The sequence below is a fragment of the Cotesia glomerata genome, linkage group LG3 (genome assembly GCF_020080835.1).
Source record: "Cotesia glomerata isolate CgM1 linkage group LG3, MPM_Cglom_v2.3, whole genome shotgun sequence".
In the NCBI taxonomy this organism is placed as follows: Eukaryota; Metazoa; Arthropoda; class Insecta; order Hymenoptera; family Braconidae; genus Cotesia; species Cotesia glomerata.
The window spans coordinates 3,762,506-3,788,847 of NC_058160.1; the positions used below are offsets into that span (position 1 = coordinate 3,762,506).

Sequence of the window (26,342 nt, forward strand, 5' to 3'; positions counted from 1 at the left end):
TAGAATGACGATGTGTACACGTCGTGGAATACCATTAGCTGGATAATAGCTCGACAATTAACGGCGTGGCGTGCATAAATCTTGCCTGAAAGGAACTCGAGACGCTCTTGGGGTATTTAAATAAATAAGGGGCATCATTGTGTGGCCTGAACACAAACACGCACACGAACAGAAACACCAATACACCGTTGAATTATACACCGAGGTGAGTCGAAATGTCATTCGACGTATGTCACCGGCCCCGTCCCACCTTCGGAGAAACCCGAAAAATGCTAATCACTTTATTCTCTATTCGGAAAATTATCGCACCGTGGTAATTCAAGTTTTTTAGTGGCTCACTTGAGGCTCCAGTTGAGTGTGTATGTGTGTGTCCCTTAAATTTCACACTTATAATTTAATATTTAATATTTTTTTACTTTCCATATTTTTGAAAAGCTCGACCCGAGGCTATGAATAATGAATAATGCATTATTTTATTTTACCAATGCATTATTAATTTTACAAATAAAATATTCATCATCGTTACGTTATTATTCAGAAAATTATTTTATTATTTACATGACAACCTTGTGTTGATACATTCGACAAACTGGTGGATGGTTCAAGATCTAAGGATCTATAAAATTAAGGAAAACTAACGTGAGAACCTATAACTGATTAATATCATGACAATAGAACCAAACTATATTCAAATTTCAATAAAATTATGCTTAACCGTGAAATAATTTTTATATAGCGCCATATCAGGCTATATATAAGAATAGAGAAATAATTTATTGTGATATTTCCTTTTTGTAAAAATTTCTGCATCAATTTACATGGCTTGTTTATCAAAAAATTGGTTTTGTAATTGATTAAACTAAAAATCATTGTATGATAAGCTTCTCAAGAGAGTCAAAAAAAGAATTTTTATTTTGTTACTTAATTCCTTAAACCTAACTCTCTTGTAATGAGATGATTTAGCGATCATGCGCCATCTGTCGGAAACTTTCAATACTATTTCAATTAAAAATTATATATGTGCGTACATGATCATATCAAAGCTTATAAATCATACCAGGACATATTAGGCAGATATATCTTGATATGATTCCAATGTTGTTGAATTTATATTGCATTAATTAAAAATAATTCTCTATATAATTTAATTAGTTTTGATTAAATAACAAAGATTATTTTCAAATTTTCCTTAAAATAAAAAAAAAATGGTTAGTACGATTTGATTTAGTAATTTTTTTTTTTTTTTATTAGTTATTCATTTTTGGAAACTTTCAGGTCTCATTGTTTCTTTACCAAAAATTTTGAAACAAAAAAATCATTTTTAAGAATTTTACTATCTTGAAGAATTTTTCTCCAAAAAAAGGCCATTTCAAAAACATGCTCACTGATTTATGATAATAATAAATATTATTATCATTATTCTTATGCCCATTTAACAAATTGGTATCAGCAGGTGTTTCAGATAAATACAAATAGGGATGAGTATGTGGTAGGTGTGGGTGGGTGGTTAATTTGTGATATCAATAATTTATCCATTTGGGTGGTCGCAAGAGTTGTGTTCAGTGTTCTGGTGACGGCGTTGTGTTCGTTTGTCATTGGATTCTCCACGGTTCGTCTGTCTGTCCGTTTCTGATGTACTCTGCACCCTGTACTCCGTACTATGCCAGTGGCAATGCTCCAGTACATCGCGGACGTGGCCGTGGCTGCTGGATATGTTCGTTAGTTTTAGGTTGGCGGGAATCCAGTGACGGTATTATATCACTATCCACACCACTTGCATCGGCACCCTCTCACCCCCTTTTCACTGGCCCCTTCCTCCCGCCGACTTCTGGTCATAGTATCGAAAACAGGGAATGAAAAGTACGATAGTAACCCCCGGCTTCGGCTCCCGTCAACCGACTCGCTCGGTAGCTTTCCCGCGGTTCGATGCCCACACATTTTCGCTCTCATCAACTCGTTTACAGAGTTCTGGTGATATCAGGAAATCGATGTAGCCATGCTAAAATTCCTGGGAAAGAACGCCCGTACTTTGGATTTGTTTTTAGTTTCATTTCAGATGGAGACAATTCTTTTTTACTATTTCTTTTTTTTTATTATTAATTATTGGCTTATCTACTGTGGAAAAGTTAGTTGGGGAATTGTGTGATTAAAAATTACGAAAAATTTGAATTTTTGGTCTAGAATGAGTTAATTTTCAGTGACCAGGAGTGATGGAATACAATTTTAGACAAGTGTTCTCAATTTTTATCTTTATTTCATTTTTCTGTTCAAGAAAAATAAAATTTTCTTTAGCAATATTTTTCTAAGTTCATGTCAGTAAAATTTATTGTAACCAACCGGAAAATAAAAGAAAAACTTAATGTAGTTTACCGCACAAATGGAATAGAATTATTATTGGGCATATTAATTATTATAAATGGAATATCATTATTTTTATAGGTTTTTTATTTTTAAAAAACTAGATTTTAGTTTAATAAAATTGAATGTTTAATTAATTGTTTTGATTTAATGTATTTTTTAAGGTTATTTTACTTGAAGAAATGTAAGAATACTTATATAGAATAATAGCTAATAGTAAAAAAAATAAAAACAAATGACACTAAAGTACATTTTTATAAATAATATTCAAATAATAGCATCAAATTTTATTATAATATGAATTGTATAAAATTGTTGTTAGAATTAACTGTAAGTAAGTAACAACTGATCACAAAAATGTGTAATTTTTTTATAAAGCTGATGTCTTGAGCGATTGCAGCGCCGCCTAACAGCTGGTGGATAATACCGCTAAGATTCATTTTTAATAAAAAGCCTGGTTAATTTTTAGAACTTTCACTAAAAAAATTTTATTTTACTGTAATTTTAAATATTAAAACAGTAAAAAATAATTATTCATCTAATTCATTTTTCACGTTTATTATTTTCAACCTTAATAATATTACAATAAAAATTAATGGTACTTTTTAATATTTCTTACATTGTATTTGTGGATAATTATTAAAAGAATCATAATTAGATCTAGAAGTAAGGAAAGATTGATCAAAAATTACGAAAAACTAGAATTTATGTCTGCTTTTTAGCGTTCAAAAGTAATGTAGCTCAACCATTTATAAATGTTGTCAATTAAAACCCTCCTAACTCGACGTATGTATGTAAAATAAGTTCAATTGTCCTCCTTTCTCTTCTATTTTAACATAAATTTGAAAAACCAGAAGATAAAAGGCATAAAATATTCACTAGGCGAATGTGGTGGGTGGATAAGGTGTTAATATTCAGTGATTAGCATTCCAGCATTAAAAAGCGCCAGTGGAGGCATCACTTGCCTGCGATTTTTCCTCCGTCTTGCCGTGATTATGAGATGAGGGGCAGCCTAGACTTTTATGCTTGTCCGAGACCGCTGGGAAAAACCCATTTAAAAGTTTGATTAAGAAACCGGCCGGCATTATTCTCATGCTAATTATGCGGCCTCGGTCTTCTATTCGTATTCGGTCCGCTTAAAATAACGTCAAAATATATATATATGAATTCCGCCTTGGAGCAGGAGAATCAACTGACGTTTTTAATTTTTTTACATTTTGCCTTGGAATTTGTTTGCTCTCTACTCCAATTTCTTATTTTCCTTACATTAAAGTCGAGGAAATCTCTTCGTCCTTCTATATACATCACAAAAGACGTAATATTTGTGCTTATAGTTTTAAATTAAAGTTTATTCATCGGGTAATTACTGTGACCGTCTATTGATTTTTCAAAATTTTTAATTTTGGATCCACTGGTAATATAATTTTATCATTATTGATAAATTCATTTGCTTCGAAACAATTTTTTTTTTTCCATAAATATTTTTTTTTTAGAAAAATAAAATAATAATAACAAAATAAATCATCGACAATATTAATATGGAGGTGACTTTTGTTTATTCAATACCCTAAAGATTATTTTCGTTTCGCGTGGATTCACTTGATCTCGTACCTTCTACCCTCAACAGGGGGCGAGCAGACCAGAATTTCAGCAGCAAAAGAATAAAAAAAAAGGAAAAGCTGGAGGGTGTGTAGAATCATATGCACCACTTGGCCATACCGCCATCCACATTTCCTGTTCGCTCGTGTACCGAGTCAAACGCACCGGAAACAGCTCTCGCCTTTTCTCCTCCACGGTCACACCCATCCGCGATTCAGCTTTAAGAGAATCCTGAAACTCGCATCACACACGGTACTTTTGCATGGGTGAGCTACTTTTTCGCAAGGGTGTGCCTCCTTAATAGCCGAAAACACATATCGTAAAAGTACGCAATGGCTCGACATTAGGAGGGGAAATCCCGTCTATCTGTCATCGCCCCTGCCTAAAAAACTCTCTCAAAAGCCATATAAAAATTACCGAGGACATAAAACAGATGAAAATGTGTGTCATCAGTCATCACTCGTTTGTCTGGATTCATTTTTATAGAATATATCAATTTTGGTATTAGACATTTTTGTGTCAATTTTTTGACTAATTTCAATTAATTACATTGATATATGATAATATAGATCGTATATGGCATCATATATGAACACACATGTTATTCATTGTCATATTTGACATCATATAATAACATATATAGCATATAACATCATACATGGAAATATAGCATTACAAAAGATCATATGGAGCATTACATATGAACAAATATATCAGATACTATCATATAGAATATCACACATGAACATATATGTAATAGAAGATGAAATATGCCAGCACATATAAACATATTCTTCATGTAAGATCACATATGACATTATATTCGATATCACATATGAATATTTACGTTCTATAAGATCACATATTACATTATATTTGACATCACATCTGAATGTATATTTTTTATAAGACCACATGCGATTTTATGTGTCATATAAGCACATATATAACATACACGGAAAAAAATAAATTGTAAATGCAACATGATGCACTCTTGGTAAATAAACATGATGAAATCATGTTGCAGCCACATGATTGGTTATGTTTCGGCTACATGACAATCATGTTGCGGTAGCATGAGAAAAATCATGTGGCAGCAACATGATTTTCATGTAGCCCTAATAGCATAAAATTAAGCTGCAACAACTAAATATTTATGGTTCAGAAAAATTATTTATTATCAAGCAACTAGATTTTTTTGAATTTAAAATATTTATAAAATTTACAAAATTTATGCAATGGCGAACGATGCTTTTCTTGTCATGTATGGTATGACACCGATACGATTTGATCGTCATTATCATGCGTGGAATGTAAAAATAAATAGTCACGCTAATTGTGCAAGGAACCTTTACTTAATCTTTCACCTCCAATTGTACCTTGTCTATCGATTAAAAAAAAGGCTTGAATTATATTGCAACAAGAAACTTAATTTGAAAATAATAGCAATTAATAATAATTTAATTACTTTTATCACAAACCAAAGCTATTGGCAATAAAAATTGTATATAGAGGAGCCTGGGGCACGACGGCCCCCTTAAGCCGGTTTTTTCTTTTTGTGGCTTTCAATCATCAAATTCATTTATTTTCCGTCTATTTCGAATGAATCAGTCAAAATTATGCAAAAAATCAAAAAAAAAAATTTTGTTTTCACTGAAGCCATTACCATTAAAATCTAGAGATTCTTCTCCTAGAAAACGTCGTCGAGGGAAAACCACGATTCTTACGAGTCTTGAGTATCACCGAAAACTTTAAAAAAAATAAAAAAAAAAAATAAAATCAAAACCAAAAAATTAAAGAAAAAAACATTTAAAGTATAAAAATGATGATTGCCATTGTCTTTATTGCAATGAACATGACTCAGAATCCATAGAGTCTTGGATTCAGTGAAAAAATTGTAATAAATGGTCTGATGATTCTTGCGCAAGTATTGGCAGAGATTATTCTGACGAATATATCTGTGATCATTGCGAATAATCGTATAGTCATTAAATTATCGCGATGTGATTTCTTAATTATCGAACATTTTTATTTCAAGTTTTATTCAAAGTTTAATTTTTGTTAACGTTTTAAAAATTGTAATAAATTTTACTTTTTAACTGTTAATTAGTTTTAAATAGATAATAATTAATAATATAATTAATTTCTTTTATTGTACATAGAGGTTTTAAACCTACGTACAAGAAAAAAAGATCTTGAACCAGACCTTTTTTTTTTTCTATATTTTTATCAAGTCAAAATTAGAAATATGAATTGCGTAGAGTAAGACATCCTTGGAGGAATTCAAATAAAACTTTGAGATTGGGTTTCTGCCTGGTGCAGAAAATACCGCGATCAATAATTAATAATATAGTTATTACTGTTTTAATTTCAAAAAACTGTGTTTTCAATTTTTTATAAGCAATATAATTCAACTTTTGATTAAATTTTTCAGTTCAATTAAATTTTTTCTTATTCATTTTACCCAAGATAAATACCATTGACCTGAAAAAGCCTAAAATAATAAATTCTTTAAATTTATCACAATTCGAAAAAAAAAATAATTTTTTCGTTACAATTTTTTTTTCGAGTGGTCCATTATGTCCCGCATATCGCATATTGGCCCAAAATATAATAAAAACATTATAGAGGTCATAACTTGACAGAAATTGAAAAAAAAATTTTTACCAAATTTTTGAGGGGGGCTGTTGTGCCCCAGGGGGGCTTTCGTGCCCCAGGTTCCCCTAATTTTAATAAACAAAGATATCGTTCACAAATTGTATAATTCGATAATTTACTCTTATTTTCATCTTCAATATTATAAATCCTAAAAAACCTAGTTACTTTATAATAAATAATGTTTCTGAAGCATAAATATTTAGTTGCTGCTGCTTAATTTTGTGCTATTACGGCTACATGAAAATCATGTTGCTGCCACATGATTTTTTTCATGCTAGCGCAACACTACCAAGACTGCATCATGTTGCATTTACTATTTATTTTTTTCCATGTATAATATATAGAGATATATGTTATGCATCATCATATGAACACATATAATTACAAATTACATAAAAACTATATAAAATACTAAGATTTCATACAATATGATAAAACTATACCTAACCACCTACGAATCACTCCATGATTTTTGCATATTTCACCACAATTTCCAATAAAACTCCCCAATCAAAAGTTAAAATCAGGCATCTAACCCTCGACAAAACCACTTACCAAAATAAAACCCATTTGAACACCCAATAGATCAGCAGTCAGGAGGTCAAGGACGTAAATTCCCACGGCATATGCTGCAAGTCGCGTGTCCACAAATAATTCTCATTTCCAATGACAGCCGAGCATTCTCACGGGGTCGCATCCCCAAACCCCCGCCGCTCGATTAATTGCTTTACTCACCATCAGGATAATACAATTTAGCCGAAACCCAATGTTTACCCCTCCCTTCCCCCATCATCGATACATCCACCTATATGGATTACAGTGCCCTATCGCCTATTCACGGCTCGTTTACGTAACGATCGATTAATATATATCAATATCAATCAATATTACAATCAGTGGATCTTCCCAAACATTTTTTCTGAAACAGCCAAGACAATGCTCCAATTGATCTATATATTATTAGCCACTTTTATATACATATATATCTATCGCAAGTAGAATAATAATGTCGGGTATTTAGGATTAGGGGGAGTTGAATAATGTACGTAAGCCTCCAGTTGTATTTTATGCTCCGTACGGGAATGCGGGAAGATTGTACGTACTTTGTGTTACAATCACGTTTGCTCATTGCTCGAGATTATTGCCGGGTTTTAACATTGGAAATCCATTTTATTGTGCTTACTATGATATTATTCAACTAATGTTTTACTTTTTATCTTATATTCTTATTGTATCATTGTATAGTGTATATTATTATATAAAACCTTACATAGATAACTTAGTAAGACTGCTGCCCTAATACAATGCTTCCGGAATCAAAGGCTACTGTAATTTAATATAAGCCACTGCGGGGCATTAGGCATTAACCATTACCATTAGCTACCGAACATTGTTATCCCTGTATTATAACCTAATGACGACAATGCACGTCTATCGGGATTAATAGTACAGATATGTCACTCGGTTATTTATAAATCTGTTCGACTTCGGAATATACGAGCCTTGTTAACCAGGCTTGTTCGCTGATTAATCGTAATCGTAGCCGCTAGATGGCGAACGGGCTTTCTATTGTCAATGGGTCTTTAGACATTCATCCAGATTCTTTCTTTATTGGATTACTTTTCTTGGGCTTGAGAAAGAGAAGATTAGAATTTTCATCGCCCGGGGGTGTTTTTGTTCATTTATGAGTTCTTTAAAATGGGTACCATGGTTAGTCCACGATTTGGAGATCAAATTGAGCAGGGATGAGAGGAGGAGGATTATCCTGGTTGAAAAGAATGGGCTTCAAATTCAAGTCTCTAATATTTTCGATAAATATTGCATATAAATCTTACATGGGAATACATGAATTGTGTATGATTCAGATAAATTACTCATGGGAATATATTAATTTTATATGATTCATATAAATTATTTATGAGAATATATGATTCTATAATGTTCTTGTCTGAGTCCATGAAGAGTCATATGTAAATACATATTGTCATATACACAGAAAAAAAAATTAACTTGAATCAAGAAAATAATTTTAAAGAAGTTCAACTTCTTGATTTGAGTATAAAAATTTTTAAACTAAGAAATTTTTCTTGGTTTAAATAAATTTTACTTGGTTGAAGGATTTTTCGTCATGATTCAAGACAATTATACTCTTCAAAATTATTCTCTTGGTTCAAAAATTTTTCTCTTGATTCAAGTTAATTTTTTTTTTAGTGTATGGACATAAATATTTACATCCGGGAACTATATGTTCATATAGAAAGCACACATGATTTGATAACATATATAAATCATAAATAATTATACAATTAATTCCTTCGGAAACTTGATACGATTTATACGATTATACAAGACAATACATGATTGTATATAATCATACCAGATTCTATAAGACCAATTTTTCTATACGATCAGATATGATCATTTGTGGTACCTTTTTTGTATCCTCAGATATATTTTTTTTTTCATTGGAACTTAAAAATTTTTCTAAACTTTTAAGCTTAAAAATGTAACAACTTTAAAAAGTTCAATTACTTCCAAGTATCTTTTAAGCATTATAAGTTAAAAAATAGCAAAAAGTTACAGAAATAGCGTACAATCAATCTTCCTAAAGATTTTTCAATTTAAAAATTTTCTTAAATTAAAATTTCAATCCCCAGATTCTTTGAAAAAATTTTTTCCCTAAAAAGGAAGCAGAAAAAAGCTTTGAATAAAAATAACCGATGAGAAGCCATATTGGTTAGTAGTGACAGGACCTTTAAGAGGGTGCTTTGTCGAGGTGGTGTGCTACCCTTTAAAATACCCACTCGGTCTTCGGTCGAAACTCTTTGGCCTCGCGTTGTTTTCCCTCTCTTTCTCTTCCTCTATCTCTGGCTCTGTCAACGGAGCTTTCTCTTAAGCTCAACATCTTTGCACTCACACTCACTCAATAGCGTCTGCCGCTCCTCAGAACCTCCCGCTCCTCACAACAGAACTTGGGGTGAAACCAAGGAGACCAGATTAGAGGGGCGAACCCAGACTCATGCTCGCTCTGTGTGTGTACTCGCTCAGAAACTGGCGATGGTGCTGGTATACTCGTGTACTCGACACTGAGTTTCTGAGATTTCAGGCTCTGGAGCTTCAACTCCTATCTTGCTAACTTTAGCCCACCTTGAAACAATTATGGTGCAAGTTAAGATGGAGGAAATTTTCGCACGACAGGAAAGCGGATAGTTTCTATATAACAACTTTCAATTGATTATTTTGTGCATGTTATGTACATTGTTGATTTTTAGTTTTTTTTTTTTAAAGTCAATTTTAAGCTCAATACTTTTAGTCATATTCGGCCATAGCAAGGTTGAAACAATGATCTTTAATTTATAACTTTATTAATCAAACCTCACTCTCTTGTGGTAAGATAATTTAGCGACCATGCGCCATCTGTTGGAAATTTTCAATACTAAATTTGATCTGAAAATTATATATGAATCATAACACAAAATTTACTCACGAATTGAGTCAAATAAATTGTTCTATTACAAATTTTTTGTCACTAGCTTTTTTTTAGAGTATAATAAAATTGAATTTCTCTCTAAATAACCACAAAATTCAGTTTCGATTTGTGCGTGTGAATTTTATTGACTATCAATATCTGTAATTGAGCAGTAACGATAAATCTTAAATAATGTCTCGGTGGGATTTGGATGGAAAATAACTGAAAAAGTATAAAAGCTCAACCCCATCTGTTATTTAGATCGATTAGGGAATTTTATTGGTATCGAGTGTCCAGTCCATAGCACAGTTGGTTTTGGTTAGCTCGACAGATCTGGTTGTCTCGCTCGGATGATGAGTACGGAGCAATGTCCGACGGACATTGCGCACATGCGTCGGGAATAATAGCAATCGAGTTTCAACGTGCTCCCGAGTGATATGTTTGTGTGCTGTGCATCTGCAGTATCCAGACTGCACATTCCACATATGTGTTGTGTATCTGTCTCTTTTATCCCCGCGGCAGAGCAGAGTGGGTGGTCCGAACTGACGAATTTACGATTTCATCGAATTTCCTCGTTAATCGTTGGTACGAGTTTCCGGCTCGCGTCCGATCGAGCCCCACAAAACATTTGCAAATACTATCGCAAATACGATCTCTTGAAATTTCAAAATCTCTTCATCCGTATCCACCCATCTGCGTTCAATCAAAAAAAATTCTCGACAGAGATAAAATATATATATGTATGCATTTAAATGGACAAAATAAACCCGACCGCAATTAAACTATTTGTAATTGGACGCTTTTTTATTTTTTGGTTTCGTTTTTTGCTGGTCGAGTGCCCGCGATCGCGACTCGGCTTGTGACTCTTGTATGGAGTGATTGAATTATTCTTTTTATAGAGGAGATGATAGATATTAGATTGAAGCTGTAATTGATACGTCGATTTTTTTAAAAATTATTTTCATTGTTTTCAGATTGAAAAAATCAAAATTTCGTTGTTTTCCTTATTTTGCTAATTCAAATTTGGGACAAAAAAATTATTTTAATTAATTAAATTTAATATTCTTAAATTCTTCATCAAAATTTTTTTTGGATAAATTAATACCATTATTACAGTAGAAAAAAATGCCATTCGGCCTCACCCGAAATGAAAGGTAGATTTCATGTGAAATGAGATTTTCTTTATTTATGTTATTTAATTTATTAAATAAAAAATGTTTATGTAATTTTTAAATTTTCAATCCGCAATAACTTTTAAACGAGTTAACCGATTATCACGTAGTTGACAACAGTCGATGCAGTTTTTTTGAATTCTATGATGAATTTCAAACCGTGAATTGATCAGATAAAAAATTTCGGAATTTGTTTGAAAAAAACGCTTTTTTCGATTTTTTTCGTCAACGATATCTCACAAACGAATCAAGCGATTTTGACCGGTCCGGCGGCGATCGACGTAGTTTTTTTTTTATGTTAAGAGCTGATTAGTTTTTGAAATCGGTCGGTAAAGCTGTTTAAAAGTCATTTTAAAAAAACGACATTTGAAAAAAAGTTTTCATTATTTTAAAATTTTTGAATGGCCCATAAAATTAATAAAAATCTTCATAAAGTATGTGTTATAGGTCAAATTGAAGGTAATATAATCAGCTTCACCATAAAGTTTCCAGAAATGAGCTCTTTTCTGTCAGTAAAAAGTTATTCACGGTTGAAGTTACAAAACTTGAAATTTACAAAATTTTGAAAGTTTTAAATGGCCGCCATTTCTAAACTAACTAACGGATTTTGCTCATCTTCGAACTCGACCTCGGTAATTACCCAAAGAATATGTGTATCAAGTTTCATGAAGATCGGTTGAAAACTTTTCGAGATATCCTGATGACAAGGCTGGTTATATTACACATATATATATATATATATATATATATATATATATATATATATATATATATATATATATATATATATATATATATATATATACATACATACATATATAAATTTTTTAACCAATGGTGTTTTTGGAACTTATTTGACAAATTATGACATATGATAGCAAAATCAGGTGAAAATTCTACCATGAGGACTAATGCAATAGTTAGATTTCTAACAAAATCTACACGGAGAAAAAAATATTGTTAGAATAAGCATACGCATCGGTATTCTGACTATACTCCGTATAGTCATTTTTCTTAGATATACGCTGTATAGCCAATTCAGCTATACAGTGGATCATCAAAATGACGATCCATATCATTATTTTAGCGTTACATTTAGTTAATTCAACTATACAGATCCTAGAAACTACATATATTTACAAGAGCTATTCTCTGTATGCTTTTAAGTGAAACAAATGAATCCCTAAATCAGAAATCCGGATTGTTATTTTAAGGAAACGTCATTTGAGGATACGTTGGATAGTCATTTTAACAATATTTTTTTTTCCGTGTACCTAAAAAAGGAACAATAAATCAATTATTTCTGGAAATTTTGTAATTGAATGTAAAGTTTCTATGCTGAAATCAAAATCAATTCAAATAATCAGACAATTTTGCACGACTAATTTTGCAACTATTTAAATTTACAAATAAAAATTTGTGAAAAAAAAATATTTTTGTAAAATTGCTCTAATTTTTTTCAAAACTTCTACATGTAGAATTAAAAAAAAAATATTTATGTAAAAATTTACTCATTGAAAAAAAAATTCAAAAAAATGTTAGATATTTTTTTTTTCAATAATTTTCTAAACTCAAGTAATTTTTTTGAGTATAAATTGCATTTAATTCTATTTAAGTAAAGTCCAAAAATATTTTGTCTCAGTGTAAAAACTAGTATTTTTACCTTCTACATATGAAGATATTAATATACAAGTATTAATACTGATATAACAGATACAATGACTCTAACTGAGATCTGCGATATAATCAGCTTGCAGTAATACATGTATAGTAGCCACGCATCTACACACTTGGAACTTCAAAGGGAATTTCTACACAACGTCTCTAGAACAGTATGTATACATATTACATGAACATATATGTGCTCCGTGCTCTCTACAGTGGATCTAGGAGTCATGAGCAAGAGAGCGAGTAAGTGGCTGCCGAAGATACCGAGGAAGACGAGGGAGTGAGCCACCTCTAGCTCAGTGTAATAGTAACTAGGTACATAGGTGTAAGTACTCCAAACTCATACTCCATATGTATACATAATATGTACAGCAGAGCAGAGTAGAGAGTAGAGGTGAGCAGGAGCAGGAGGGTGAAGAGAGCAGGATGAACGAGGGTGAGCCGGAGGGAGGAGAGGATAAGAGGAGTTGCCCTCCGATTGGTCCATGCCAGGACCCCAACCTCCGACACGCACATAACGCTGCCAGATCGATACGCACTGCCCAAGCTTCTGTCTGTCTCTCGCTTGGGTACTCCGAGCCTGTCATTTTTTCTCTCTCGGTTTTAATATCGCGGGTTACGAGTCGATGGAAAAAATTTCAACATTTCAAATATTTATTCTATTTTAAGAAAAAATTCATAAAATTTTTAAAAAAATTTAAGGAAATGAATTTTTTAATTAGTAAAATTTGCGTATAATTAAAAAAAATTGTTTTAGATTAAAATTGAATTATTTAGTAATATTCTGGTCATTAAATTTAAGATTTCGCGCTATTACCGACGCGCCATCTGTGGAAGTTATCTTTCATTTTGCTAACGTTGATGAGCCATTTTGTTTCAGTAGTAAAATCTTGACTAATTATCTTTTAAATTTACTAATATATGGCTTAATATAAATTGATCTAGTTCTATAAGTCCATAAATGTGAATAAAAAACAAACTTTTATTATAATTATTCACTTTTATCTACTTTTTAAAAATGTGCACTTCAATTAACGTGTGAAATTAAATAAAAATTGGTTTAGTAGGTCATTAAACTGAAAACAAATATCAAATAAGCTCTCTACAGAAGTGAATGGATGATTTTTATTTTATAACTTAACTCTTCAGACTTATCTTTCTGTTAACGAGAAAATTTAGCGATCATACGCTATCTATTGGAGAGTTTCAACACTTTCTTTGGTTAAAAAACTATAAATGGGCATATCAATACACAAGAAGCCATATTAAGCCAGATATGTCCTAATATGGCCAATTTTTACATCAAGACATTAAATTAAGATCATGTTAAGAAATTTTTTGTGAGATGTAATTTTTAAATCATTTTGAAAAACATTTTTATTAAAAATGGAATTTAAAAGATGATCGATCAAATTTACCTCTAAAACAAAATGGCTCGTCATTGTTATTAAAATTAAAGACAAACTTTTCACGTGTCGTATCGGGAAACGCGCAAAATTTAAAATTTAATAATCATAGTACCACTCAATAATTAAATTTCGCCATAAATAAAAAAATTTTTTTAATTTAATGCATCTTACTAAATAAAAAAATTCTTTTTCGTAACTTTGCCTAAAATTTTATATATTATTCTGTAAGAAATAATAAATATCTCCCGATAGGACCTGATGTGTCTATATTTAGATTGATATCGTCAATTTCCCCATCAGACAATCATATAGAGGGTTTTATAACGCAATCACGAATCTAGATTTTTGAGGATGAAAGGATTCTACTGGAAATTAATAATTAATTATAAACGCGTTACTGAAAAAAAAATTATAAGCCAAGTTAATAATAAATACGATAGTATTTTTAGAAAATACAAGTGATAAGTATTGTTTTTAGATGAATATTAATTTCTTATAAGCCATTTTTTACCTCATTTCTAAAATTGTCATTTTTGAGGTACGAGGTTGCGTCAGAAAACCATCGATATACGGAAGTAACTATATCAGAGAATTATACCAAGGGATGCATATCATTTAAAGCAAACATTTTTGATAATACATTATACATATCCTTGATTATACATTATACATAACATATAAATGTAACATTTGCCGTAGAGTGTACTATAGAGTTGAAAATGCTTATGAATTCATAGTCGTCGAGAAGGTAACCCGAGGCAGAGGGAGCGCAGGGAGGAGGTAATAAATGGTGTGCTTGTTCTCCGGTAGTAGTGGTTTAGCTAGACCTATGTATCCTCATATATAGAGCAGTACATTTATCAACTGTTATGATATGCGTCCTGAACCCTTCCACCCAGGTCTATCGTCTAAATTTATGAGCCGTGCGACCGCCTTTGTTGAGTCACGTCACTTCTGCATTGTTTGAATGATGAGCGTTCGATATTTTTCCTCCAACGCAAGATATAAAATCCAAGATCCAGGATTCAAGGTGGCTCTATATTTTTATCATCAAGGAAATGATGCTCTTCATGCAGCTTATGATTTGATAACAAATGAAGAAATGATGATGATGATGACCCGAATGGAAGAATCGAGAAGGAGGTTAACGGAAATAAACAGGAGCAGGTTTAATTTCCTGAAAGACGTCGATTTAAGTTTGGAATAAAGCGCCGACTAATGAATTAAATTATAGGAAACTTCTGAGTCTACTGGGAAATTCTAATACACTTGGCTTAAAAGTGTGTGTACAAATCCAGGCAAGTTGGCTCTTCTCTCTTTACTTGGCAACTGTGGAGGAGCGAAGAGTGTGCTCCAGTATTGTGGAGCGAGATGGAGGAGGAGGAGAAGGAGGGCTTGGGCTGCTACCGGGCAATTATTTAGCTTCGCAGAGAGCAACAGAAAACCCGTTATGTTGTAAAGCTCCAAGTCCTTACTCACTTTGCTTGTCGACGTTTCATTCAGCCGAAGTCTAATTAAAGTGCAGCAGCAAGTTAAATTAAAACACGATAATGTTGCAAAGTCTCTTTTGCTATGTTATCATCAAATTTTAGAGAGAAAATGCCCTAGGAAATTTTTTTTATTCACTAAAAAAAATAACTATTATTTAAGAGGAAGATTTTTAATCTAAAAACAAGATTATTTTAGAGAAGTTTAATTGATTTAAAAATTTATTGAATTTAATTTGGTGTTTTGGCAAAAAAAATTATTATTCAAAAATTTAATTGTCTTCAAACCAGTAGCAAGATTTTTGATCCAAGAAATTGTTCTTGTTTTAAGTATAATTAAGGATTATAAATAATAAACTATAATAGGTTATGGGCCCAGTACGCTTCGCTACTTATCGTTACAAGCAAAAGTAAAAAATAATACAACAATCTTCAAAATAAAAAGATGGATTCAAAACTACACCGAAAAAAGTAAACTGTAATAAATAACAGTCGATTTATAATAAGTAATAATCAACTGCTAAAAATTACTATTCCAAACAGTAAAATCGTGATTTTACTATTCACTTTATAATATTTACCATTTAAACGTTACAATTTACTCTTTACATGGAAGAAAATACTATTTCAAACAGTAATATTCGCTATGTAAATGTCTAAAATGTTAAAGTATAATAATTAAGAATTCAGACTTTGATATTTATCATTTTGTACCTAAAAAATGATCTTATGATATGTAAAAAGTATAAAATAAAGTTAGTAAATTTCTAATACAAGCAACGTCAATATTTACAAAGTAAAATGGTAAATTTTAAACGCAACGCTAAAAATCAAACTGTAATCATTGACTTGCTTGGACTGGTAAAATGTATATTTTAAAAGTATAATTTTTACTGTTTCAAATGTTAAATTCTCCCAGAGTGAGACCCCCTTGTCTTTCATCTGAGTTCCCCTTCTCCTTATAATATCGACTATATATTGAAATGGCAATTTTTACTGTTTGAAACTGTAATTTTTCAAGATGAAAGAGTCGTTATTTACTATAGTGACAGCTACTAATCACTCATTTTGGATATTAAATTATAAATTGTGGCTTTTATACTTTCTACATTAAGTTTTGTAATATTTATATTTTTGCCACCCCGATGTCCGCTTTACTGTTTGAAACTATAAAAATTAACCGGAATCCGAGTGAATATTACAGTTTACTTTTTTCCGTGTAGTAAATTATATCCAAACTTCCAATATTTTTCGATTTTTGAAAAAATTTTTCCAATAAATTTAAACTGAATATCTCGGATCAAGAGTGAAATTTTCAAGATAATATTTTTCTTAAGTCAAGTATTTTTTTTTTATTTTTCACAGACTCTCTTCTCTCCCTACTTAGTGAGACGATAAAAATAGTAAAAGAATTTTAAAATTCCATTGAATGGAAACCAAAAATAATAATAATTTATCACAGGGGAATTGAAAACGTGGCTCTGTTTAGAATTTTATCCGTACACTGGGTGATAGCATCAGCGGCAGGAGACTGCTATCAGAATCATGCCAGCACGTTTTATCCCCGAGTGCATAAATGCGAATTGCACATACTCTACATACTCATAGACGCAGTATGTAGTGCAGAGGAAGAGGGAGCATGTTATGTAGAGAGTAGAAAGAGTATACATATATTTATATACATATATACAGTAGAAAGCCGGGATATGCGCAAACGCTTATCAGTCCAATAGCTGGAAGCTCAAAATCTACGCACGACTCTGCTCTATATGTTGAAACCCACACATACCATATCACACGTATTCAGAGTATGTACATTGGATAAATGTAGTTTGCACATGCAAAGAGAAAGAGAGCAATGGTAAGTGTGCACATGCATGAGCATTGCACTGAAGTAACCAGACTGGTTGCGGATAATTCAGGCAATCAGCGTAATGTTGCGTCTGTGAGGGCTCTTCAGTTTCACGATACGATTGCGATATACTCTGCTAGTACTATTGCCTTTGGTAGGGAATACTCCAGCATATATATATATATATATATATATATATATATATATATATATATATATATATGTATATATATTGCCAGTGTGTCCCTGATACATTCAAGCTGGATGCGTTTCCATGCCCGATGCCCGGTTTTGCAACTATAACTGTAGCTCCAACAAACGTAATAGTAATGGATTTTGATGGTACCAGTTGGTGAACCTCGATAGGCTGCGCTAATAGCTTTTTTTATTAAGCTCTTTTGCAGAAAAGAAACTTCACGTTAACAGAGAGAAGGAAATATTTATATGTCCTAATTTAGAATGGTAATCATCAATGTGTGAGATGGTAACGAGGATTTTTTAGTTATGAGAGTCATTTGACAGATAAATTTAGTTTTTTTTATGGTTTATCTGTCTTTTTTTTTTTTTTTTTGAAGCAGAAAAGCTCTTCAAGACAGTAAAATTCTTAAAAATTATTTTCTTAGTTCAAGAATTTTGGTTAGAAAATAACAATGAGACCTGTAAGTTTAAAAAAATGAATAACTGAGCAAAAGTGCCGACTCACGATCAAAACCAAATTTTTGGACAGAAGAGACATTTGACACTTTGAGAGCTCTTATTCAAATATTGTTTCTGCAGTCATTTGTTCAGAACAATCCAGGAGCAATTATCTAGAAAGAATGAGCAATGTACAACAATCATATCATGAAAAGAAGAGAATAGTTATGTGTACCAATTTAGAATGGTAATTATTACTGTGTTAGATGATAACAAGGATTTTTTAGTGACGAGAGTCATTTTGGAGATCAATTTTCCCAATTTCTAAATAGTTACTTCAATTATAAGAACGTAGTAATTATTACCATCTTACATTTATAAGAATACTACAACAATCTAACTGTACAGAGATTTATAATTCAATTAGTGAGAATTTACAGAAATGAATAAATATATAGAAATTCAATTAATCAATGAACTAATTTTGAAAAAAAGTAAAAATAATTATAAAGTTATTAAATAAAAACCTAATAAAAAACTTTCATTTATTTTTATAAAAAAGAAAATTATAAATTTTAATAAAAGTCACATAGTTACAATGTGATATATTTATTATTACCATAAAAGTAGTAATGAAATATTTTAAATATTTTCACTTACAATTTTATAAAAAAAGAGTCTGATTATTTATTCAATGTAAAATGATAAAAATAACTATTTTGTTTTCTTCATGTAATTTAACATCCAGCTAATTCAGCTCCGATGATTATATCTAACAGTATTACGAAAACAGAAAGATATTAATTCGGTGGAGAAAAAAACAGCCGAGATAGCGGACTGGCGGACGAGATAACGTTTTTCCTAGGACTCGAAGTCGCGAGGGACGGAATAAACCGAGAGAAATGAATCAAGGTGCTGGCTCTCTTCTCTTCTCTTCTCTTTTGCTGAGTGGGTGCTGCGAGGGGACTATTTCAAAAGACTCAAAATTACTTTCTGGATAAGCTGGATTAGGCTCACTCTCGCCGCCGCGCCCCAGATTAGACCGGGTGACACTCGTAGAACCTATACCACTCGACGGTCCCAGCACATCCAGCACATCCAGAGCTCAGTCCTCTTACCGATTTGATTTGGATTTGGATCTGGAGCGGGAGAGAAATGTGTCTGTGTAAAGGGTATAAATGTGCCAGAAGATGTCACATCTGCCCGATGTCAGGCAACCCGAGGTCAGGTTGTGCGGCTTGAGGCCAGGAAATGAGAATAAGAACAAAGGAAATATCAGCTTCAGTTATTGAAAATTTAGATATTATTTTTTACTTTTCATTTTCATTTTTACTTTTTTTCTTTCAAAATTATTGATAATTATGAATATGTTATTTTTACTTTCGAGAAAATTGCTACGCACTGGGCCCATAACCTGATAAAATATAATGTATTGCTATTAAAAAAGTGAAAGCTTTAAAAACTGCGTCCTAATAACTACAAACTTTATGAAACATAAAATTCAGTTTAGAGAGCACTTAGCTGGGTCATATTTTTCGTCCCTATCTTGAATTCCTCAATTCCTCAGTACGAGAGAGCTTGGAACCCTCTTGCAAATATGTAGATATAAATATACAAGTCTAGGACGAATACAGAGGCGGGTAGGAGGTAGAAGGAAAATTTCGAGACATTGAGTGGAAAAAGCAGGGACTTTAAAACAAATATATCTCGCGTAAATCCGCGGTAAGTGGGGACTTTGGGGAGTGCCTACAGTCTACGTCCCGTCTGTATAATATGATGAGGATAAGTTGTGTAATGTCGGGGGGATAAAACTGCAAATCGTTCTGCTTAGCTCTACATATTTTACTCGAATGTTTCGCCGATATTATATTGTCAACAAGTTGTCGGGTAAATCGGGACTCAAGTGTCTCTAATTTTTATTCAAAATTATTATTTCTAAAAATGAGTGGTAAATCTTATATAATATTTAATCAACTGTGAAAAAAGTAAAATATATAAATACTAAAAAAAAATTAGTTTTTTTGTTATTACGCGGATTGATATTTTTGAATAAATCAAAGCGTGTGAGTACTTATTTTTAAAGTAATTTTATAATCTGTACAATACTATAATTTAAATTTTTATTATTATTTACAAAAATTTATGTTAAATAATTGTTAATAAATTTTATGAAAAATAAAACGTATGAATAATAATAAAAAAATCATTTTGAAATTTTTTTTAATTCGCGAAATTATATTTTAAATAAATTTAAGCGTGTGGGTACTTATTTTAAAAGAAATTTTATGATCTATAAGATATTATGATTCTAATTTTTTATGATTATTATTGTTATTATTTTTTTTTTAAGATTGAATGCAACGATAATGATAATGATAATATAACCTGACATCAGTGACCTGGAGATCATGGAGCCGGGACTGTCGAGTATGGAACCGGGAATGATATGAACAGCTCAAGAGAGTAATTCCGAGTTAAAACTGCGCACTCTCGTTCTCATTCTCATTCTCGTCTGCTCGTCGTGTTTCTTTCAATTTGACGTCTTTCATCTCGCTCAACCGTAACTTTTACCTTCAACTATACAGTACTTTCTACTCTACTCTACTATTTCACTACTATATTCACTAGTTCGTCGCATTATCGCTTTTCTCGGGACTACTTTACTCAAACTCCAGCTCTGACTCCAGCTCCTTCTGCGCTGCCAACTTTGTCTACAACAGAGCTCCCGTTCCAGTATCTACTCCAGCTCCTCCCCACAAACTTTCCCCTCTCCTCCACCCTTCATTTAATTCACTGTAAATTATTCATTTACCTAATTACCACCCATCGACCCGTCTCCCGGCGCTTTATCAACATTTTTAAATTACTAACCAGCTTCTACGGTGCAGTATGTATAACTCTGCTTTTTTCTCTATTTTTGACTGTTTCTTTTCGACTTAAGTCACTAAAGTGGAATAGAAGATAAGAAAAGTAGAAAAATAAACATCGAGATGTTGTCAAGCTTCGACTTTTAAAATCAAATGTTTTTTTAGATAATAACGTAACAAAAAATTTTAATTAAAAAATCAAAACTATCAAAAATAGTATTTGTGAATTATCAAAAATTACAATATTCATCAGAGAGAATTTTTTTTTTTATAATGAATTAATCACTGTAGAAAAATATTCTGAAAAGTTTTCATTCAATTTTTAATGTTATTTCGAACTTTTAATGTTTGTAAAAATTTAAAAATTTTTAAGATAAAGTTCTATTGAAGTGAAACTTCTTTATTGACGTATGAGAGAAATTTTATTGCAATGTAAAAAAAATCGTCACGATTTTTGGTTACGCGCCATGTTGTTTTTTTTTTTTTTTATCAAAGTTCAGTATAGCAACGTAAAGAATAAATCTAGTAAATATTATTAGTAATTCTAAAAACAATTAAAAAAACAAATTAAATAATAGTTTAAAAATAAAACAAAACAATTATAAAATAAAAATATGTATACGTACATTTTTATTAATTATTCGTTTCTAATGATTTATTTATTCATTTGGAATTCTATAAAATTATTGCATATCTACAAAATTAACTCTCGTCATATAATTGTATTACTTTAAGTAGATAATTCAAATTATTTACTCATCACTTGTGTAATTGAGTAAGTTATTAAATATCTGCTTTGAATTATTTTTACTAAGTTATGACATGAAATATGAATATTAAAGTTCGTTATATAATTTTTATAAACTGATTAACTAATTTTTAGATTAAATAATGGCATAGTCTAAATAATGACAACAATGGTAATTACGATGCGATCATAATTGATGAAATACAATAATTATAATAAGAGAAATGATTAAATGAATTACTCATACTATTTGTATGCATGTCTATAATACTAAAATAGCTAAATACTAAAATAAAAAAAAAATTTTTTTCTTAAGCCTTATCCACCCAATTTCTGTGAAGTTGTCAATAGTAAAAAAAATGATATGTCATAAAGAAGTTTCACTTCTTACCTGTGTACTCTGGTACACACATATTTTTTTTTTTTTATTGTAAGTTTATAATATTAGGAAAATAATAAAACACAGGAAATTTTTTAATTAATGGTCTATTAACATGGTTTATAGAAATTAAAAATCCAAATTTTGAGTTAATTATTAACGGGAAAAAAAATGTTAATTAAAATTTGATTCAGTGTAAAAAAATTATCAAAAATTTTTGGATACCTCATTCAAATTTGGGGTCATTTATTTCAATTGAGAAAATCCTGTAATAGATAATGAATACGATTATTATCCATAATCAGTGTTGCTAGTATGTCTGATATTACCTATTGTTATACAGTGTAACATATATTGCACTTACTATATCATATTTCATTGCAATACATCGATAGTTACCTGAGTTAAGCAAAATAATTAATTAAAATAAATTAAAGGCATTATTTGTAGATCAGCTGATACTTTGATGTGTTTTAAAAAATTTTATTTGCTCAATAATTTTTTCCTTTTATTCTTTTTTTTAAACTAAATTTTCTTAATAAAATATTACTTAGTTAAAACCAATATTTTGATTTGACTACCAAAAATTCGGTGAGCCAAACAAATTCCTGCTTCAGCTGCCTAAAAAAGTAATGACGGACGCTCAGAGAGATTGCAAATACATAAAAAACGTAATGGCCCGAGAGAAAACAGCATATAGAAAGCAACAACAAGGGACAAGGTTTCCTGATAACACAGTACAGCGAGGGCACATACCCCGTGGGTTTCATGAATACCTGAGTATTTGCACAGCGGTCCGCCCTGATACAGGCTCACGTCGGTCAACTAACGCCATCGTGCTGATGGCGCCCGTTTTCGCTATATATACATATACATATAGTATATAGAATATAGAAGGACACACTCACCAAGACAGCAAAGTCCCCAGGGCTTAATACAGTATGCACGTCAGTCCCTCTGCTTGCCGTCCAATGTGTAGGCTCGAATCAGCTACCGGCTAATATTCCGCGAGAGACTCCACTCCATACGTGTCTAGATTGCAAAATCACAGTGCCAATCGACTTCTCCCTTCTGCGCATGCATACTACCAATGCTGAAAAAAAAAAAATTATTTTTTGTGAATTTCATTTTGTTGGATTTGAGAGTTTAGTTTACCAACTGATGGTTTTTAAATGAGCTTAGTTATCGACGGAGGAAATTAAAATTTTTGTCATCAAGACTATAAAATTAAGGGAAAAAAAATCTTTGAATAAAAGTTTCAACAAAAACTTGAATTATTTATTGTTTTATTGAAAAAAAATTTCATTTTAAACGATTTATATAAATCAACAATAAATTGAATTATAAATAACACAGAATATTTTATTGCACAAAGCAATAACATTTTTAGACCAAGAATATCAAAATCAAAAAAAGAAATTTTTAAATAAAAAATTTTAACTGTTTAATAACATTTAATGATTTTTTTAAGTTTGAATAAATGAGCTTGATTTAAATTTAATTTACCGACTGATGATTCTTAATCAAGCTTTATTATTAACTGAAAAAAAATAAATTTGCTGCTCGAGAATATCAAAATTAATACACTGATAGAAGGATTTGTTTATAGTTAAAAATATTTGTTAATATTTAACAAATCATTTATTAGAGACCACTTTTTAATCCTTAAGAAATATTTCTTAATATTTAAAAAGATTTATTAATATTTAATAAATGAATATCAGATTTATTAAATACAAATAAATCATTTTAATTAAGAAATATTTGTTTAATACTAAAACGTGGTCTCTAATGAATGATTTGTTAACTATTAACAAATGTTTTTTAATACAAACAAATTCTTCTATCAGTGTAGAAGTAATTTTGGGATCAAAACTTCAATTATTTATGAATTTATTAATTTTATATCTTAGCCGAAAAACTTAATTTCAACAATTAATAATAACCAAATATAAAACAAACAATGAATGATTTTAGATAATTTTTTGCTCAAAATTTGATTCATTGAGTAAAGCTTCTTTATTACCGACTGAAGAAAAAGAATTTTGAAGCCAAGAATATCAAAACAAAGAAAATAAATTTCATTGACAAAAATTGTAATTTTTTTTATGAGTTCATCAGTATTGTTCTATTGAAATAATAACTAGAATTTATTCTCAACACTATTAATATTAATCAACATTGACCGTACGACGAAAACGACGTCGGATGTGTAGCTGGTAACTTTATATTAATGGAAGAAAGTGACAAACGGCCCTTAATTTAGACTCGATATATCGCTAGTACATAGCAAGAGAGTTAAACAATGGCAAAGCCAACGGTCAGCTAATGAATATTCATTGACAAAGAGTAAATCCTCGCTAGTGGGAAGTGTAATGTTCAGTTGCTTGGACGCTTGGTATGACGGCCCGGTGAGAAACCGACTAGACCACCGTGATATCTGCCGATTCTTTTTATTTTTATTTATACTCTTTCGAGTGCTGTGTGCGGTGATATACTACAGATATTTATACGAATACAAACAAAAATAAATAACTGTTGTATATAATAAATAATAACAAAGCTGTATTCCAGTCACGCGAGGCATGAATCGGGGAATCGAAGGGAAAGGGACTGAGAGAGTGAGTGAAAATAAAATTAAGAGGGTGAAGAGCCTGCTTCTGAGTTATACGTGAATGTGTTTGATGAAGGCGTCGATGCTGCTGTTTATAGAGGTAGAGGAAGAGGGCGTGAGGAATCAGCCGCGGGTGGGAGTGGGAGTGCCCAAGATGGCGACATACGTGCATCGGCTTAAGAAAGCCTTGGTGAGAGACTCAAGGAAAGGGTAAAGATAAATTAAGTGTCCGAGCTCTTCTCTATCTCGAGTTCTTGGCCGTCGAGACTTCTCTTAATATTTTGTTCTTTATATTGTTAAGGTTGACTTTTTTATTTATGGTTTGTTGTAACTTATTAACTTGCAATTCAAATGGAATTTTTATGAGAAATAGAGGAAATTCGGACTTAAATTTGGGCCAAATTTTGGGAAATTTGAATCAGTTTAAGATAAATTACAAATGAATGAATTAAAGAAAACAAAGCAATATTCGTGAATAAAATTGATTTTTTTAAAATTTAATCTTAAATTTTTAAGATTAAGGATAATCCAAGTGGCTATTTAAAATTCTTATTTGTTGTCAAGAGAATGACTTAAGGTAGTTTGGGCGCCAAATGACTTCAACGACCCCATATTTTTTTATATTCATTTAAAAGATTATGATTTAATACATCTATAGAAAAAAAATTAGATTTTTTTACCACACTGTTTAAGAGATATAATTAATTAAAGTTTTGCAAAAATACACGATCTCTTATAAGTGTCCTTGTTTAATAACTCCGGAAATGGAGGATTTATAAAAAATCGGCCAACTTAACCCCATAAAAAAACTTTCCAATAGATAGAACAGTGTTTTATACATATTCTATCAAAATTTGATAATGATTTACCACATAGTTTTAATTTAATTAATTTTTTAATATCAAAAATTGGTTTATATCTTTGTTGTTTGTCGGAGACATTACTCCCCTATCTTTATCAAGGGAAAAATGGCGACTTCTCGATGCGCGGCAAATTTGAAATTGAAATATAATCATAACGTTTTTTTGCATTAAAATAAATTGTTATTAAACATACATTAAAAGTTCACGTAAATTATAGCAGATTTAACATATTGAAGTGATATTTGCAAATTTAAACAATAAATGAACACCGTGAGCAACTGTTTTAAGTACCGATCTTACATAACTTATAGCAGTTGTTATTGTTTTGTGACAGCCCAGTACTTGTCAGTTGATATTTTAATAGTTATATTATTATAATTATTTAACCATAATTATGAATTGAATTTATTGAATTAAGTTCTGATTAGAAATAATTTTATATTTTATGCTATTTTTCGAGTGATCACTTGCAAAAAAGAAAAAAAAAATATCTATTAATTTGACCTCGGATTGCGACGACCAAATTACATTTATTAATTTATTAAAAAAACAAATAAAAATCT

The 26,342-nt window shown here is 30.9% G+C and overlaps 1 protein-coding gene across 8 annotated transcripts in view; it reads right to left on the reverse strand.

Moving 5' to 3' along the window:
- Positions 1-26,342, reverse strand: part of LOC123260774 (transcription factor Sox-2-like) — a 375,090-nt gene that overhangs the window by 200,410 nt on the left and 148,338 nt on the right. For all 8 annotated transcript variants that reach the window (XR_006508512.1, XR_006508516.1, XR_006508517.1 and 5 more), the window contains one exon: positions 23,211-23,395. The gene's annotated coding sequence lies outside the window, so the exon portion shown is untranslated. The remainder of the gene's footprint in view (positions 1-23,210; positions 23,396-26,342) is intronic.